Below are 19,533 nucleotides of genomic sequence, written 5' to 3'. Positions count from 1 at the left end.
TATGAAGATAATTCAGCTGAATTCTCTAGGGTCAGGTTTTTCTAGGATCCAGACTGTGCAATGGACTAACTCTACAGAAATGCAATTACCTACTTGTAATTCTCAAAAACACAGATAAAATTATTTGCAATCTGTCACTAATATAATCTTCCACATTTCTGCTACTGCCCACTCAAAACAAATTCCTAACACCGATTAGAGAAATACAAATGCCTGTAATACTAAAAAGAAAGCATTTTTGAAACAATCATCTGTGTAAGAAACATATTTTTATTTTCTGGGCCCAGGAAACTATTGCTTACAGTTCTTAAGCCTGACAGACTTTGTCAAATGTTTCTTTTAAGTAGAGAAGACATTAGCTTGGGTCCACTTACAAGTGTGCAGGAGCAAGCAAATCTCCCAGAGAAGGTATTTAATACCAGAAAAGCTTTAGAGAAACTACAGCATGAATTTTCAGAGGACAGAGTTCAAGCTAGTAAACGTAAAATAACAGTTGCCAATAGCTCTGCTTTCCTGCTGTAGTGCAGGTACTCATTGCCTAAAGCTGCTTTTAATAAATAGTTTTGGACTAGGATGAGAAGTTATTGAAAATTCCTTCAAAAACACAATGGATTATAAACCCCAAAGGAAAGTTTAGATTTACATCAAATACACACAAATTGATTTTATATATGTGATAAATAATACAAGGCGGGCAACTTCTTTCTTCTGAAAAATACAAAACTGCCTTCTTGGGGACCAGTTTTCTACATGTGGAAGCAAATGCATGGTTTTTGTGCAAGGCCCTAAAAGAGTAGAAGGAATGGTATGCTCTGCACTGCCTGCAAGTTTTAAGGCTCCAGCAGTATCTGAAAGCTAAATGCCTCTGATCTGAGGAAGATGAAGCTGATCCACACGATTCACTCCCTCTGCAACACACAGGGGAAAGACACTGTGCCAAGCCAGATGCAATACGCCCAGACAGCCTCTGCCCGCACAGTGGAACTTCCGTAACCACCAAGGCTGTCTCTGCTTGCAGAGAGCGGAGCATCTCCGAACAAGAAAAATCAGTTCCTGGGTTTTCTCCAATTATTTCTGAATTATTTCACTGTAAAGGAAATATAAGCCACCATGTTTCACCTTCTTAAGGCTCCCATGAAAAGTCTTCTGTGTTCCATGTGACTCACACAATTAACATGATATAGAAATATCATCTCAGCAAAGTTGGTGGTTAAACATCAGCAACATAATTGGATCTGATTATTTCCTGGAGTCAGCCAGCTTCTTCACATCATCCTTCTCCTTTCCTTTACACGTATGCAAAAACATACCACGCTTGCAAATTGCTCATGTAGACCTTCACAGATACAAAGAGCACTGCAAGTTTGGAACAACTTACCACAAATCTCACAAGTCTTAGCACATTATTTAAATGGCAGCTGTCAGAGCCTACTACCTTGGTCTACAGACATTTACCCTTGGCTGCTTCTTGTTCCTATGATTTCACTTCTGATACTGCAAACCCCTTCAGACAGGGGAAAAATACCTATCTGAGAGAACAGATTAACTAACACTTAAAAATATATATAAACTCTGAGTGAAACTATAAGGGCCATTTGGATTTAAAATGCAATTTCACACTACTGCACAGGAAGAAGTTAAGCACAAGCAAAACACTCCCTTCAGTGAAAGAAAACATATCGACCTCAAGAAGCATCTAAAGATCCAGACTGTTCGTTCTCCAGCATGAATCAAATGAAAAGCATATTTAATTGATCTCAGACCAAAACACTACAGTAAAATCTTGTAACAGCATATTCTAAAATGGTCTTGGGATACCCTTCCTTCTGAATTCCCAGTCACTGCAGCAGTTCCTTGGCATATCAGAAGTCCAGAAGTACTTCTGTTCAGTAACTGGCTACAAAAAGAATAATACATTCGCAAGCACTATCAACGGTATATCTGGTATTTGGAAATAGTACCAATACATAATTATAAAACAAGGAGAAAAATCTGGGCAAGCAATACTCCCTATTATACGCCCAGAAGACTAGCCCATTTTCCTTCTCTGTTCATCCGAATGCGTAATGCTCATATCCAGTCTCTAAGTGTGAGCGTTCTACTCTGCTCACCTCCTTCAAACCCTGCTCTGAACCGTTGTTGCCCTGCTTCCCCCTTCCTGCCCGCCTCTCCCCTCTTCTGGCTTCCTTTCCGCTTCTCCTTTCATCTGTTGCTTCCTTGACCTTGATCTGGTTACAGAATTTAAAATAAAAAAGCGGAAGTCAGTGATGTGCAATAAATGGATTTAAATTTATTACAGGAGCAGTGTGCCTGCCATGAATGTGGGATATTGCTCTGTGAAGTCACTTCTGTTAAATGACCTTCCCCCTTATTGCACTGACACCACCATGCAAACAAGTGGCTCCTACACAGGCTTCAGCGTGGACAAAGGACGTATGCACATGCATGCTATTTTCAGAAAAATCATAAGGGGTGGGCTGAGGAGGGGCAACAATATCAGTTCTTTACAGTTAATGAGGTAGTAAAAACGTCAAATATTTTTACAAGGTAATTTAAACAATATGAAAATATTTTCCGCATGAAAAGATGAGCATGCTAAAGCTCAGCCAGGTTATAAAATGGTTCAATTCTCTTTGTTAATCTTTCAGTGGCATAGGGCACTTTTATAGCCACACTAAGTCATGGTGACAGAAGAGGGTAAAGGGCTGCAATGTTACAACTTCACCTCAAGTCTAACATCTTTGGATCATCACCATTTCGAGATGACATTTTGTCACGTGTTATTACCGATTGATTATTAGATAGTCCACGACAGCAGTTGTTAGACCATAAGGTATAAGGTGCTACATTCAGGAGTGATTGAAGAACCATAAACTAGGACTAAATATACACAGTACCTTGGGAGTGTTTGGGGTGGGGAGATCAAGGTGCACACATTAACTAAACGATAAGTGGGCTGGAGCTGGAAAAGTTGTTGTTCATCTTTTGAGCCACAAACCATGAGCAATTCCCGAAGCAGTGACTGGGGTTGGTATCAAAGAAACGGTGGCTTGCTTTTCCTTCCCAGCTGCTGGCAGCACGGCTCCTCCTCCCCACAATCCCCACGCACATACTTATGCCCTGTCCCACAATACATTTGAGTATTTCAAAGTTCAAGAGAAACACGGTGAAATTTAAAGACACTTTCAAAAATTTAAAAAATATGCTTAGCGGGACACTGTATTTAACTTTGCCGCAGACACTTATGGTTCGAGAGAATGGTTTTTCCAGTGTGCATTCCTGCACTGGAAATGTGTGGGGATTCACCACCAAAGCGTGGATCCCTGGAGAAGGTGAGAATTCAAATGCGAGCACTTCAGGACTTCCAGAGCAAGGAGAATTTTCTCCACTATTAGCCGAAAGCAGTCTGAAGCTAACTGCTAGCATACCAAAAACTTGGTACAATTCATTTGAAAATTACGGGGTTTGGGGGTTTTTTTTGTTGTTTTTTTTGGTTTTTTTTTTAAATCCTCGGGCACTAAAGTAGACCTGACCTTTAAGTAGTTCAAAATAACTTAGTTCATTCTTACTGTTTCAAGGCTACTGAAAATCAAGTTTTAGCAACAGTTACCAATTCACATACACTGTTTTGGGACAATGATTAAACATATGTCAAGTTTCTGAGTTTAGAAACAGTAAAGGTGAAAGCATAGGCTACCTTGTATAAATGGAATAGAAACTGTAGCAGAATTGAAAAATATTGCCTTTGTGTTCCTGCCTACTTCCACCTACCCAAAAGTTAGCTCCTTATTCACCTGCTGCCTAATGTTATGGCTCACATCACTGGTTTTGAAACATGGTACCTATAATAACCTGGGTTTTTTTTCTTTGGAGAGTCAGTGAATCAAACTCAGAGCTGTTTGCCTTCAGTTTCTCACTTAGCTACATCATTTTACAACACAAGTGAGCAATTTTTTAGCACCACAAAACTACCATATCACCTTTAACCTCTGTATCCTGACCCATGGCAACTTACAAAATATCATGAAAACACTAAATTTTCTGAATACTAATCCCAACAGACTTCAGATACACAAATGCCACATTGGCTTTAGTGTCCAAAAAGCTTAGGAAATTCCCACCCTTGTGCTCACCAATCCCTCAGATACACTCATTCAACTGTGAGGCTGCGGTGGAAATCAGATCACAAGTTACCTTTTTTCTGAAATTTATTTTTAAGCCAGACCACTCCTTAGGCACTGGTTACAGCACCATCCCATAAACAGCAGCAGCAGCCCAGGCACAGACAAATATTCTGTGGGGATAAATGTGTGACCTGGACCACCCTACCTCTGCCAACTTCTCACTGTGCTACATAGGTACCAGCACCCCTTGGTCCCTCAAATTGTCTAACTGGTTAGTATAATTAAGTTTATAATTGAATTAGAACAACTGCTCTTAGCATGTACTTAACTTCAAGTTTGCTATTTCTGTTTCAGACTTTAAACACTTGTGTATCTAAACACGCATCTGTTTCCCCCAACACCAGCTGGCCTAATAAAAGATAGTATCTCCCACTACAAATCTTGCCTTGCTCATATGACAAAACTGCTGGCTGGAGCTGCTGAACTGTTCTCGTTTCAAACAAATCAACAGCACCTTCTAAACTTTGTTTAAAACTGTATTTTAAGTCAGGTCAGTAAACCTAGTTTGAACTCAGCCCACCATTGCCAAGCCTGATGGTATTTATGAAAAAGAGAAGGCAAATACAAGGTTTCTTTGCTCAAAATTACGTCAATGTGCAGTATCCACTTTGGTGTACTGGAATCTGTGGAATGCAAACCTGTAACCTTTAGCTGCAGTGGGTGACTGGACCAGGGAAATGAACCATCCAGATAAGTATGCAGTGTTTCAGAACTTCAATTTCCTCTAGGACAGCATACTTCAAACTGTAAGTGCACAAAGGAGCTACTGTTAAGTTAGCCACTTCATAAACACCATTATGTTAAAACCTGAAATAGATGCCGAGCTGCAGTCTATAAACGGAGGCTGAGGTGATACTATACCCTGCAAAAAACAGGAGACCATTCAGGACTGGGGCTGACCTGGTCCCTGGCCTGTCGGTTCAGGAACCAGACTTCTATGCTCCAAACCACTCCCACTGAAGTTGCTCCTGTGTCCCTTTCCTCCCAGCTTCACAGAAGAGGACAATTTTCAGGCATTTTCTGTTTTAAGGAGTTTGTTGGGTGTTTTTGTTCTTGGACAGGGCTCTTGAGCTGCACGTTGGACAGTCCTCTGGGAAGATCTCTGTCTGCCCAGCAAAGAATCACTGACAGCAAGGTAAGTAACTCTGGAGAACTCCACTTGGGAGCTTTAATGGTAGAGCAATTTCACCTAGCAAGCTGAACACTTGAAATACTACAATCCACCTATTTATTGCTAGTAGTAATATTCCCTTTCACAGGAGAAGGCATATAAAAGCATGTTGTGCTTTTCCTACGTACTCCAGAAGTACTACATTTGATGACATAAGGCCATTTGTTTTGTTAAGATTGAGGTTTTGGCACACCACTTTTGACAAGTTCATGTGCCAGAGCTTTTGAGGCCATTGACTCCAGCTACCATTAGTGTTGCTCGCAAAAAGCACGTGTTAGCTTTTTCGTACTCATGGACAAGCTTGTACCTGCGTTCATCACATTTTTTTTTTTTTTTTTTTTTTTGCAGGAGCACTTACCAAGGATGCTACAGTGGCAAATTGCTTCACAAGCAGCCACCACTTCCTCTGAAAAATTCCTGGCAAAGAGACTTTCCAAAAGAAGATCTTCCTAAATTTTAGGTACAGACCACCAGAAGCTACTGCAGAAGGGTGGCAGAATTACAGTTAAGTTTCATAGAGGCAGACTAAAACACTATCAGAAAGCAGCTATGGTTTCAAATGTGTAAGTGCACACAAATAATTCTGATTGATCCAGGTCTGTGTAAAAAGCCTGCATAATTTTCACATGAAAGATGAACTCTATGCACCCAGGCCTCTGTTTAACACTTGCGGAAACTGCATTGTGGCAAGAAGCTCCCCCCAATCTTAAATGAATTCGTAAGGATCTAGCTAAGTTCCTTGCCAGCGGTTTACAAAGTCAAAGCACCAAAGCTACAACTCTTCACAAAAAAATTGTTGAAAAAATTTGCACAACTGAAAATCCAAAGCTGTGCCAGGGTCCATAGTAATTTTACTTGCTTGGTACCAACCCAGGTAAAACCTCTGTAGGACAGCAAACAGAGGCAAGTGTATAAGCACACATTGTTCCTTTACTGTAAGTTCTCCAATAGACCAGGAATAGTATTTATCTGTAAAGGACAAGGAGAAAAAGCATCCAACAGCTCCTCTTCCAAAATAATTACTCAGAAACAAAGGCGGCCCAGAGTATCCATGAAATACCTGTTTCATATTCCTAACACATCTCTTGAGTTTCCCCCAAATTAAACCCTGTAATAACAGAAAACAAAAGCTTTAACTTTTTAACATGCCCTGAGAAGAAAGAAGATGTGTGAGGGCATGGCAAAGTCCTAGATCACAGTTAGAGCATTGACTAATATTATCATTGCTATTGAAAACATTAATCTTTAATGTGGATAGGAAAAGAACGACTCATATCTCAGATGGTGGAAAAGTGGATTTGCATGACGCAAATCTGGTAGGTGCATTTTAATTCTCAGAGCTGGTGAAAGCATTGAGACAAGTAGTGGAGTGCCAAAAACAGCAATTTATTCTACAAAATGGTTTTATTGTAAATTGAGATGGTAGGTCAGCTGCAACAGAATAGTTCTGAAAGGACAAAATTAGAAAACATTTACATACACATTTTAAGGGAAAGTTCAGGGTGCAATTTTTGCAGTAACAACAGACTTCTTTCCCCTCACAGCAGAATACAGGCTATCTTAAACCGGTTTGCATGACTGGAGCTTCAGCTGTGTATTGAATTTAGAAGGAGCTGGTACCCCTCCTCTTCAACATACCATGGCTCCCAGCCACTTATCTCCCCTGCAATTTGTCATTCAAAACCCAGGTACTGTTTTTGGCAACTGTGCCTTAATTGCTGCCTTTTTTTTTTTTTAAAAGTTAATCTAATTAACTTCTTGAAGTGTATTCCCATACAAGACATAGCAAGATTTACCTGTTCTGGCTTTCAGTTTTAACTGTTATTAGCATCAAGGTGTAAGCTTTGGTCAGAAACCAATGCTGCTGCTGAATGCACTGAACTCAAGCTCTCCGCATTTTGGAACATGTGGTTTACTCAGTGGAGAGGAAACTGATATGCACCAGGTACAAGGCTAACGAGAGTGCTCCCATTTCTGTGCAAATTCCTAAAAACAGTTACAAAAATTCTCATCTCTCTCCTCAGCTTCTGTCATGATGAGCCCAGGGCCTGCTCAGCAAAATCGTTTTGTCATCCTCATTCACCACCTTGAATTGGGTTCCAAAGTTTTGACTGAACAGAGCATATTCCTGGCCAGCACCCTTTCAAAACTCCAGTAGCCCGTCCCTCAACTGCTACTGCCCTCCTGGCACGCAGGGCAAGAAACGCATCCACTTAGCGCGGCTGTCTTGACTCAGAGCTGATCTGAACAGAAGTGAAGGGGCCTGTGAGAGAAGCCAAAGCATCTTGTTAGACACCCTGGTAACAACGTATTACCAAATCTCTGCTGCGAGGCGGGATGGGGAAAGGCACTGTTCTTGCACTTCTGCACATTCCTGTTACCTGATTGCGATTTTGCTTGCCAAAAGACAGACAATACCTTAGCATGCTCTTCTATTTCGTCCTTGGTTTTGCAGAATTTTATTTTTTTTTTTTTTACACCATGGATAGTAAACACACAAACAACACAATACCTGCTGTTAAAGCAAGACAGACCAAGAATAAATCAGAAATATTTGCTTAGTTCCAAACATCTCGGTTGTACTGGTTCTAAACTATAAAGCTTCAAGTAAAAAGTGTGCAGATTTTCAGAGTGAGAAGACCAAAGTCTTCCTCATGCTACAAGACTGCTGCCGCACATAAAAGCGGGATGTTTGCTGGATACATGAAAAGAGCAACATCTACTGTAATGAAAAAGAGAGGAACATGTCTACTACTTTTATTTTAGAATATAAAAACCAACATAAAACATATCACAGAGCTGTTGTTCTTGTACCATGAAGTCATAAAACAGAAAAAGATGTAAACCATTAGTTAAACTATGACTATTTTTCAGGAGTTGCTGTTTCTACATATAATGTAAAGTGCAACGTGTCTCAGGGATTTTTGTTTTGTTTTCCTGATTAGTCATTTGTATGGAAATGAAGAAGTTGGATGTAAAAATTCAGCAGTCATGTTCTGACAGCATGGCAGGAGATACTAAAGAGAGCCTGGGTGCAGGCTGATAGGAAGAAGTATTACAGCCTAAAGAGAAGCCTACATTAGAGCCCAGCACACAGCAGAGAGGATGAAACGCGTGCACCCCAAACCAAGCTGGATCCATCGATACCAGTGCCTCCACAAACCTTCAAAAACTTCCCAGTGATGGAACAGAATAAGACATGGAACTTACCTATTTGGGCTGACACATCCTCCAGCATGTCCTTTGCAGACTGTATCTGTTTGAAACCCCCAAGCATGTCCTGGAACTCAGAAAGGAGGTCTTCCAACCCCTGCATCTGGCAGAATTAAGAAGTCATCTGCCTGACTGTAATAGATTACAGATGCCAAGGCCACATTCGTTAACTTCACTAGCAGCCACATACTTGCAGCAGACTCTCAGGCAGCTCTGGCTTGTCATTTCCTCATGGAAAGTGACACTGTAAACCTTTCTTTTTCATTTCTATGGCAGGAACTGCGCTTAAGTCTCGGCCAAATGAGAGACAAATGAGAGTTTTGGTCTCTGCAGCTGACAAACTCACAGCTGTCATGAGGCAGTTCTACAGCAGATAACCAATTCACAGATAAATTGAGAAATTATTAACTGCGGAAGTGTCACAGAGCTGGAATTCAAGTCATACATAGTGAAATTTAACCTGCTAAATGGTCCCGTTGGCTTCTGGGCAACGAGACCTAGTCTGCGCAGCACTGTAAATGGCCATGGCCAACAGCAGACCCTTCTGACTGATGGGAGAAGCTGAGAGCTGACAAGAGCTTGTAACCAAAAAAGCTTGGGAACCACTGACAGACAATCGGGAGATCTGTATGTAGGCACTGAGTGTGCCAGATTAATCCAGCAAGAAGATTAAAGCATAGCTACAACTCCTAGTCTAGATAAAACTTGAAGATTAAAGATCACGTTGTAGGTGTGTAAAACATGTTACCACTCCTTTCATTAGAAGTTAATCTAGAAATGTTTCCATTAGACACTGCTGTGATAACAAACATGCAAACCGATGTTTTAATTCTCAAGGAAAAGGTGCTAGTATATTGGGAGGAGAGGCAGGACTGTTCAAAGATTGTCTCATTTTCTGGTACACACCTGCCAGAAAGCCTGGCAACATTAACACTGTCTTAATTTCATCTCAAATATTTAGTGCAGAAGCTCCGATTATTTAAAAATATAGAGATGTTTTCATCTCTCAAAGATACATGATTATAGGTGTTTGTATACAACTGCAGAAATCTGGCTAAATGAAAACAATCTGAAGAAAAGAATGAAGAATACAAAAACAAACAGAAAATGGGACACCACCTGTGTTTACTGAAGCTAAAGTATGTGAAACAGACTTGATAATGTATTTTTCAGTAAAAAGGAAATGCCACATATGATGAGAACTTCATTAAAATGTTTGAATAACATGACATACAAAGTTGTTAGTGAAAGCAAGGAGATTAATAGACAAACTAAGCTAAGGGGCTGGCTGAAAAGAAGTAATTAATGTACTTGAAATAACAGGTTAAAGAATTTACCTGTGAAGTGCCATAAGGACCTGTTTTAGCAATGATCTCTGAGTGTTTCCGTAGGTAGAGACACTGGCTCAAAAAATGCTGATGAAAAGGTTAAGATGTATCATCAGCACAACGTATAAAAACAAATGATTGAGAACTGGAGTCTTAGGAATAGGACAAAATTCATGGGAAACCCAACAGTATGAAATCAAAACCTCGACATTATATATTAGGGAGCTAGTAATGGACTTGACCTATAATCTGGAAGCTAATTAGTTTAAAGTGACTTTGGAGTAAGATCTCCACACTACTAAACTAAATTGAACAGCTAACTGAAAGGCCCACAGAACAACCAGACTATTTTAATCTCTCATTTTTTGTCAGGTATTTGTCAATATCTATTTTAACCTCTGGAAAGGTACTCAGGAGGGTTTTTTGGTGTGTTTTTCTTCTCTGTGCAGCTCCCCCTTAACATGTCTGTAAAATAAACTATGCTTAGATCTTTTCAGAGCATCCGACTTAACCAGACAATGTTTCAGCTAGAAACACATACTAGCTAGAACTGATAGGGCATACATTAAGTGCACTGATCAGCAAGACAGCTCTTAATCCCAGGATCTAATTAAAAGAAGAGATTACAATAATCAGGGCAGTACGGTAGTGTGTGCTGTACGTAAATTGTTGATCTGACGCGACTGATGGTTTTTACGCAAGAGCTAGAAGATGTTTCTTGAAACCATTTACAGATACATAAAGACGATAGAGGTCATTTTCTTAAAAGACCCTGTACCTTTCTATGTAACTGAGTTTCACTGGCTCCAACAAATTCCACGTTTCACACAACAGCTGAACTCAAATAAATCTTTAAGTAAAAATTAAGATTATTAAAGTTATTAAAACAGCAACTTTGCACCATTCTGGTGCAGAACGTGCAAAGAGCTTCAGGAATGCAATCAGGTACAATAGCCTGGCTACATTTTATTCCTAATGACATGCAAGAAACTCCACACATTTTCATAGCCTCCCCCCGCCACCCCCAAGTCTTGTTTTCCGTCGCCATGACAGAGTTTTTCAAGTTTTGGTGTGATCATTTGAAGTCAGCTCTTTCAGAGAACAGAATGTTGCCATTCACTACTTCAAAGGACTCAAATTTAACTTGTTGCCTTTTTGAAGCTGCAGTGCAAAGTATAAACTTGATGTGCCTAATATAGCTTTCACATGGTTGAATAAGCAAACTAGATAAATGCCACTTTCCCCAGCCTCCAGCACTTTGAACTTTTCATTGTAGGAATCTCACATTAGTGTTCCATATAACACATAAAAGCAAATTTTCTGGTAGTACTTAAAACTGAGGCTCATTTAACAATACGAGCAGTAACTGCTAAAAGCTCGTTACATACTCAATTATGTTTATTTTCATAATAAAAATTAATGTGCGACCCTCACTAGATAGAATGTATTAAGATATTTCACAACAGATTCACTGCCCTGCAATTTCTGTTTTTCACCAGTTCTCTGAAAAATCACGACCAAACTATGAGATCACTAGTTTAACAGTGGTTTGCCCTGAAAGTGCATCCTAGAGATGCTTATGCCATCAACATGTGAGCAAATCTCTCTTTGTTTTGGGTTTTTTTTTTTACTAGAATAAAAGCAACAAGTGAATTCATAGTCCTCTTCATATCCTCAGGTAGGTAAGCCCCACACGCAGATTATACCGAACGGACCGATGCATTACGTCCCTGAGGCACACATTCAAATTTAACCACTCTTTCCACGACAGTGCTCATGCATAATTTTTATGTGATCTTAATACCTTCTTTACACTTTTGCTCCGTGCAAGTTCTGGTTAAGTTTTGCCCAAATTTCTCAGTGTAGAAAAGCCATTACATGACCGTTTCCCACTCTGTGTAATAAAAAGCAAAGCTTTGTTTTTATAGTCTTTGGTCTTTACAAATGAACAACACAAAAGAAAAAAAACCACAAGTTGAACTATCAATTCTTCTAAGTACTGCAAACTGCCAAAAAATATCCATAAAGTACTCTTATTTCTCACATGGCAGCAACCTTCTAGTTTAAACTAATTCCAGAGAGCTATTTTTTCTTGTTTTACCATGGCTACCCATAGCATTTCAGTCTTCACTTTCAGAAGCTCTGCAAGCACATCAACATAAACTTATGAAAAATATACATCAAAAAGACTACTCAATCCATCTTCCCAAATTACTAACAAAAGAAAAAATCTCCAAGCCCTTTTTGGTGATACCATGTGAAAGAAATATCAAGAAAAAATGGCAAGCTTTTTTGTATCTACATACCAAAATATTCTAGTACAGTTCAAGATTTTCATGGTAGCACTACTGCATTAGATCCATGAAGGAGTCAAAAGGAAAAACAAACAAACAAAAAAACCACCAAAACAACCCCCAAAAAACTATCTGTGCTTCCTCACACACGTGTATGCCTATTTACAGAATAATGCCAAGTCCTACTACATGTCTTTGAAGAGAGAAAAGGGCACATGACACATTTTAGGACAGAAAAGGGTCAGTTTCAGAGAATTTTAACGATGGCATAGTGAAAACCACACTTGGAAAAGAAATTATTTCTTCATTTCCTCCAAGACAAAACCAGGGCCTAACCGGGCACGTTACGCCCCAAGAGCTGCCAACAGCAACCAAACTTCAGCAGCTGAAGAATCCCTCCTCTCTGCTATCAACCCCAAGCTGTGCCTCCTACCTTATTGTGCACGAGGCTTTAATTTTTGTCGCTTTGAAATGACAAACCTGTCTCCTCATTTTATAGAAACAAATGACTGTAACTGCATTTCACAATCATTAGGTTTGTGACAGCCAAATTTGGCTAACTGCAAGTTTTTACTAGTTCACCACAAAGCTTACCTGCCAACCGATTTGTTGTTTGAAGTATTCAAGTTTATTACAAAAAATGACAGCTTTCCTTCTCTCACTTTTATTTGATTAGCAAGGAAGTGTTACACCTTAATGAAATCCATGTTAACTACAATAAACGAATTTTTCTTAAGTCCAGTGCAAATCTTAAATCTCCCCGAAGCACACTAGCCCCATCAACGCCCTAAGTACTGGAAGCCTGCGCTGACAAGCAACGCCACGGAAAAACCTGCGTAAAGAGCAAAGGGGAGAGATCAAGGCAAAGTCACACATTGTGCACAATCTGAGGAGGCAAAAAGGCATCGCTAATCCAGACAGCATGGACTGCGGCCAGCTAGTCAAGGTGTCACAGACACATAAACAAGCAGCCACCTTTCAAACAGGAAGCAGCTACAAAGAATCCTGAACAAGTTTAAGCAAGGCAGGAATGTGGTTGTGTCATCGCCCTTTTAGCAGTATGTGTACCCTTTATTTTCCTAATGACTCATTTATGCAGATAAACTTAAATGCCTAAAAGGAGTTCTTCTTGGCCCTGAAAAGTAAAAACCCTTGTATTTATCCACAAATAACATTATCAGGTGAGCAGCAACTGTATAGGCTTTCTAACTTTCTTCCCTTGTATGGCCAAACCTGGACTGGCAGAACCATATCCATGGTTCAGGCTCAGGAGAAGGAGAGTTTTGTGGGGTTTTTTTAAGTCTTTAGCATCTTTACTAACATTTCACAGAAATGTCTCAGGGTAGGTCTTTCTTAACAGGGCTATTTACCCACTTAAAAAAGCCCAAGACACTGAAAGAAAACTGCAGAAACTGTCAGGCCTGCAGAGCTCCAATGCTGTGTAAATATCTGCCCCTAACATGGGACCAACTTGTCCCCTAACCCACTAGTTCTTTCCAAACCCACTGGTGATTTCTAAGGCTCTTGGGTCTCCACAGGACATGGCATCTTCATGTTTCCAAAACACTTAAGTCTGGCAAGTACCTGCCATAATTGCAGTTTTTCCATAAAGCACTCTCGGTAACAGCCAAATACAAAATGCCATATCAACTACCATCTGTAGCTAATTTATAAACCAAGATCTTTTTCAGTATCTGTAACTGTGTTTCTACTAAAATAGCTCTCACTACAATTACTATGTTCATTTGTACTTTTGAATATAAAACATGACACACAGTAAGTGTCTGTCCCTTTATTAGAAAGCACCTCTTAATGCTCTGAAAAAACTGCCTTTATTTGGTCTTCTTGGGTAAAGCAAGCAAATAAATGTTGTGGTCAAATCACCTCAAAACAATATAGCAGAGCTCAAAGAAAAATAAATAAAATAAAAGGATGCAGAACAGTCTCCACAGACAGATGTACTAAATAGACTGGGACAATACAGCTTGGAAAATAAAAAAAAAACAAAAACCAAACCTCAAAGAGAAAAAACTGAGAACACAGAGCTCTGTAAAACTGCAAATGAAGTGGTGACTGGAAAAAAAAAGAATATTCTTTCTCATACTACAAAAACCAGGAGGCACTCAATGAGATTACCATTCATCAGGTTTAAAACGGAAAAAAAACAACAAAAAAAAAACCCACACCAAAACCCAGGGATTCTTTTTGCACAAATTGTGGAATTCATCGCATGGTATACTGTAGAAGCTACAGGTATAAACTGTTCTAAAGGCCTAGGCACATCCATCGACGACAGGTCCAACAGGCAGTATTAAACATGACTGTCAGCACACACCCTCTAGCTCGGGCCACCTCCAAACCCTTCACCACTGGTAGATGCGCGGAGGAATGATTACTGCACTCTGTATGCTCTTCCACTTTCCCCCTAATTATTTATTTCTGGCCACTGACACAGACCACATGCTGAGCCCAACGGACATTTTGCAGTCCTTATTATCCCATCATTCACATACTCTGATAAATCTGTTCATGTGAAATAATTATTTCCCCAGCTCTAAATTGGAATATATTAAAAACACGCTATCTACAAATAATGCATAGTTTAAGTCACTTCCTTAACTTGATTAAATGGAACATAAGAATTAGATGAAATGCCAAGGGTTTACAATTCCTCTCTTGCCATCTGTACGCACAAATGCCATTTCATCAGGTTTGCAGTTCGTTTCCTACCACCACCGCTTCATTTAGGCACCTTATACAAAGCAGTACTAGACATTTGTTTTCATCCAGCGAAACCATTAGAAGAATCAATTTGATCTCCAAGGCAAGTTAAGAGTAATGGACTCCTGTGTTTACTTAGCAATAAGTACACAACTATTTAATTAGATCTATACGCTAGAAACTGCATCTTTCGAGGCAACAGCAGCAGCTACAAAGAGTGTGAAGTGTTTCAACTTCTTAGGTAAATCAATGTTTTCAGCATTTTTTTTCCTGCTGGTAACTGCTGAAATACTAGCCACCTACTTCCAAACCGAAACACTATTACAGGTAGAGGCACATCTCCCACCCTCCCATCCAGTTTTGTTCCTGCAATCTTACACAACGCTTTTGCAAAGAAACAAGCAATTAAGTTGCTGTCCCTTTTCAGCCACGCATGATTCCAAGACTGATGTCGTATTTCAAGCGACAGACTGCGAACGCGCTCGGCAACCGTGGCATTTAATTTAGAAGTCAGCACTTGACACGTTGAAGTACTTGGAATTCCTGAAGTCTGGCTGTCTGCACAGTTGCATAATTTGAGCAGGGATACCCTACTTATAATCGGGCGAGATAGAAGAATGTCAACAGACAATCCCTTCTACGTCAAGGGACTACTCCTTCCTCGTCACGTGCCAGCAAAAGCATCACTGCTTTGTCACAGTTTGACTTTCTTCTCATTTAAGCTAGCGGATTACAATGCCTAAAAAGTTACAGGTATCACCAGATCTTCTCATACGAATATACTCAAACGTTCTCAAAGCCCGTTGAAAAAGAAGTTTACCAGCGAAACGCTAGATGCGAAGCAACCAATACAAGCACAAAGTACCCAAGACCTTCTCCTTATCAGTGACAAGTCACACAAACACCATTCACCTCACAACACGGGCATCACACATCCACTAACAAGAAGGGCATAAAAATAAAAGGCCTCCTTCAAGCAAGTCACGGGATACAACCAAAAATAACGTTCGGACACTTGTTCACACAGGCGGGAAGCTGTATTTGCTTTTGATCCTCTTCTGCAACAGCTGACCAGACCCTCCTAACAGCACATATTTGCTACAGACACCACAGAACAAAACCACCCCTTTTAAAAGTTGCCAGAGTTTATGATTAACCTCCTGTTGCAACAAACATGGCAAGGATTCAGTTTCACTTGCTGAATACTTCTCTTAGGTATTGCAGACGAAATACGTAAGGACACCCCCGCCTCCCTCTCCCCGCCACCTCCAAACCTCACAGTCACAAAAAGAATTCTCCTCTCACCCTGTCAACAAAACCAGCGTGACACCTTCTGTGTGGGAAAGCGGGCACGATCCTCCCTCCTGATGAGCCAGCATCCGCACAACATCCACCTGGGGAGACTAAAAAGTAGGGCTGGAAATTCCCTTCCCCTGGAAAGGGACTGCTTGGAGTGTTCGCACCAATTAAAGTTTCGGATTAAAAACAGCTGTTTAAATAGAAGTAGTCCCTAGGGAGAGACACTTACGGCATTGTAACTGGTTTCTGGTATAAACAGTTTTACATCAATGGAGGCATTTGTACTGGTAGAGCTGTGTCTAAGCTAGCAGGTTAACACTTGTTCAGCTCCATCTCCTTTAAATAGATGCACTTAAACCCAGGCAAGGTCTCCAGGTGCATCACACCTTGGATCTGCATTACACATAGATGCTGAGCTGCAGCAAGAGACCTCAAAGGCAGGAGAAAAGCACATCGCACCCAAAATACCCTAAAGGACTCCTGGACGCTCGTCTGCGACCCGCCTGCACGAAAGCCATTCCTACTCAGTGTCACCTTGCAGGGTCCGCAGAGCGGTGCCACAGGCATGCCCCGCACATGATAAACAACACGTCACCTACCTAGTCTACAAAAACATGCAGCTGGAAGCCAGGGATCAGCTCAGGAGGTGAACTGGGTGACCTCCACCTAAGTAAAAGCTAAGTGTGCTAGACACCCCAAGGATAAATAAAATTAAAATTAAGAAAAGAGAAAAGGAAAAGCCTTGTGTCAGGTAGAAGCCTAGAGAGAAAGCAGGGGGAAAACATGTAACTGGGAAACCCAAGAAATTCCCCATGTGGGTAGGGCAAACCGAGGACCTCACATGAGGAAAAGAATGAAAGCAGGAGACTTCTAGAAACATCAGAATAAATCCTGGGCTGGATACATTAGGTATATGACCAGAAAAGAGAAACAGAATGTATTTTAGACCCGTGGTTTCCAACTTGGGATCTGCAGACACCTAGGAAGTATGCAGACTGCTTCTTTTTACTCTGGCGGACTGCTCAGCAAACCCAGAAGTCAAAGCAAAAAACAAGGTAGGCTTAACCTGAGTGTATCGCACTGCAGTATCAGCAGGGCATTTGAAGAAAAAGGGTCGAAAGTCTCAGTCATGAAAGATGTAACAGGCAGCCATGAAGCGCAGCCAAGAAGAGATAAGAAATGGGTAAGAACGGGTGACTTCTCTGGCACGTGTAGCAAGGATGTACTATGGTCTAGGGGCAGGCACCGAAACAGCTGCCGCTGGGCGTCTGTGGGAACAAGCAAGACATGAAAGGACAAACAGGGGAAACCTCCCTGGAAGCGTGTAGGAGAAATGCCTGCCTCCCAAAGGCTACCAGCAAAATGCTGCCTGCACCTTTCCTGGTGTGTGCAAACACGCACAACGTGGGATACACTGGCTTTTGGTAGGCAGTCAGTGGGATCACCCTGGTGTGTGTATGGGGGTGTGTGTGCGTGTATATATATATAATGTAGGAGGAGACAGACCCTCCCTCATCAGTGGGCAGAACAAGCTCCGCAGCATAAACAGGAGATGGGCTGGAGCAGTTGTCCCTTAGGCTTTGGTGGAAGATATCTGCATGTCTATTTGGGTGGAAAAAACCCCCAACTTTGCAGCTTTTTGCACACAGGAAGAAGCCTCCCGGGGTATATGTATTTAACAAGCTGTGGCGGTCAAGCATGGAGGTATTCCCCAACACACCTGTGTGCGGAAAGAAGTACAGCAGATTTTGGAAGGCAGTGGTACCCTTACCCGCTGTGTATGAAAGGAGGCAATAGGCTCTTGGCAAGCAAGCAGCAGACTATACCCCCCAAAGCATCTGCCAATGTTTATGTTTGCATATAGGAAAATAACCCCGAATACATGGAAGGGGAGCAGAAAAACATGCAACAGATCTTGGCAGATGAGCACTACGATATCCTCATCGTGTGTGGACATGGGTGCAAGCAGAGGCAGCACAGTAGACCCTGACAGATGGCTAGTAAAGAATATGCAGAAAGGGGTGTTGTAGAGGAAAAAAAAAAAAAAAAAGAAAAAAACCCAAACCACAACGAAAAAACAACAACAACAAAGGGACAGCAAGCTTTGCCTAACAGCTAGCGGGAATCCCTCTTTTCCTCCCATAAGCCTGCAGCGGAAAAAGAGAGGCAGCAGGTATCCCGCTGGGATGCAGGAGACAACAAAACTCCCCCCCCCCCCCCTTCCTCCCTCCCTTCCCGAAACTACATGTTTGCCCGTGCCCAGGCAGCCGACTGCACCCACGGGCTTCCAACAGGCAACGCAGCTCCCTCGGGATGCGCGTAAATACCGCGCACAACGGGGCAGCACGACCACCACACCACCCCCGGAGGAAGATAAACACACACACACACACACACACACCACACACACACCCCCCGGGCCCTGCACCGGGAACCCGCCCGGGAGGAGCGGGGGTGACACGGCCCCTCGTCTGGGGGGGGTGGGGCGCGCAATGCCATTCCCCCCCCCCCGGGACACACACACACACACGACACGACACGACGGGACGGGACACACGGCCCCGCGGGGTGCAGCAGCCAAAGCCCTCCCCCGGGTGGGCGCCCGCCTGCGCGCGCAGAGGGAACCAACGGCCGCCGCCACCACCACCACCTTCCCCCCCTCCCGCCGCCTCCCAGGCCCGGTCCTCCCTCCCCGCTTACCTGCGGTCGGTGGGGGCCGGCTGGGCCCGGCTTAGGCGGGAGGCCGAGCCCCCTTATCTGGGGCCGCGCCGGGGCCCTGACTGGGCCATGACGGCGGACCGGGAGGCGGAGGAAGAGGAGGAGGAGGAGGAGGAGGAGGAGGAGGAGGAGGAGGAGGAGGAGGAGGACGAGGCCGCCGCCGCCGCCGCCTCCCCCTCAGGCGGCGCGCGGAGTGGGGGGGGGGGGAAGGCGAAGCGCGCGCGAGCCCCCCCGCGCGAGAGGCGGGCGGGGGGGGGGGGGGCGCGTGCAGGCGGCGGCGCGCGCGCTGGCCGAGCTCGCGGGGAGGGGAGGGGGGGGAAAGGGGGGAGGGAAGGGGAAGGGGGGGGGGGAGTTTCCCGGGCGTCCGAGCTCCCGCGCGCCGCGCCGCCCGGCCGGGCACTTTGTTTGTGTCCCACAATGCACCGCGGCGGCGGCGGCGGCGGAGGGAGGGAGGGAGGGAGGGGGGCGCGGAGGGGGCGGGGCCGCGGCGGTGGCGACGGTGGGAGGGGCCGGGGAGGGAGGCGCATGCGCAGTGCGGAGCGGCGGGGAGCGGGGCCGGGTGTCCTCCCGCTTTCCACCCGCGTCCCGATCGAAGTTTAGAGCCT

General features: G+C 43.0%; 1 protein-coding gene across 5 annotated transcripts in view; it reads right to left on the bottom strand.

Moving 5' to 3' along the window:
* Positions 1 to 19,151, bottom strand: part of ZBTB44 (zinc finger and BTB domain containing 44) — a 41,940-nt gene extending 22,789 nt beyond the window's left edge. For 2 of the 5 annotated variants that reach the window (XM_069788173.1, XM_069788174.1), the window contains exon 1: positions 18,911 to 19,151. The gene's annotated coding sequence lies outside the window, so the exon portion shown is untranslated. Of the gene's footprint in view, positions 1 to 8,565; positions 8,672 to 18,910 lie in introns of all 5 variants that reach the window. The other 3 variants (XM_069788172.1, XM_069788175.1, XM_069788171.1) reach the window with 3 other exon arrangements.
* Between the last annotated feature and the right edge of the window lie 382 nt (positions 19,152 to 19,533).

The sequence above is a fragment of the Haliaeetus albicilla genome, chromosome 7 (genome assembly GCF_947461875.1).
Source record: "Haliaeetus albicilla chromosome 7, bHalAlb1.1, whole genome shotgun sequence".
Taxonomy (NCBI): Eukaryota; Metazoa; Chordata; class Aves; order Accipitriformes; family Accipitridae; genus Haliaeetus; species Haliaeetus albicilla.
The sequence above is the reverse complement of the archived record's forward strand: the minus strand, read 5'-3'. Positions and strand labels throughout refer to the sequence as shown.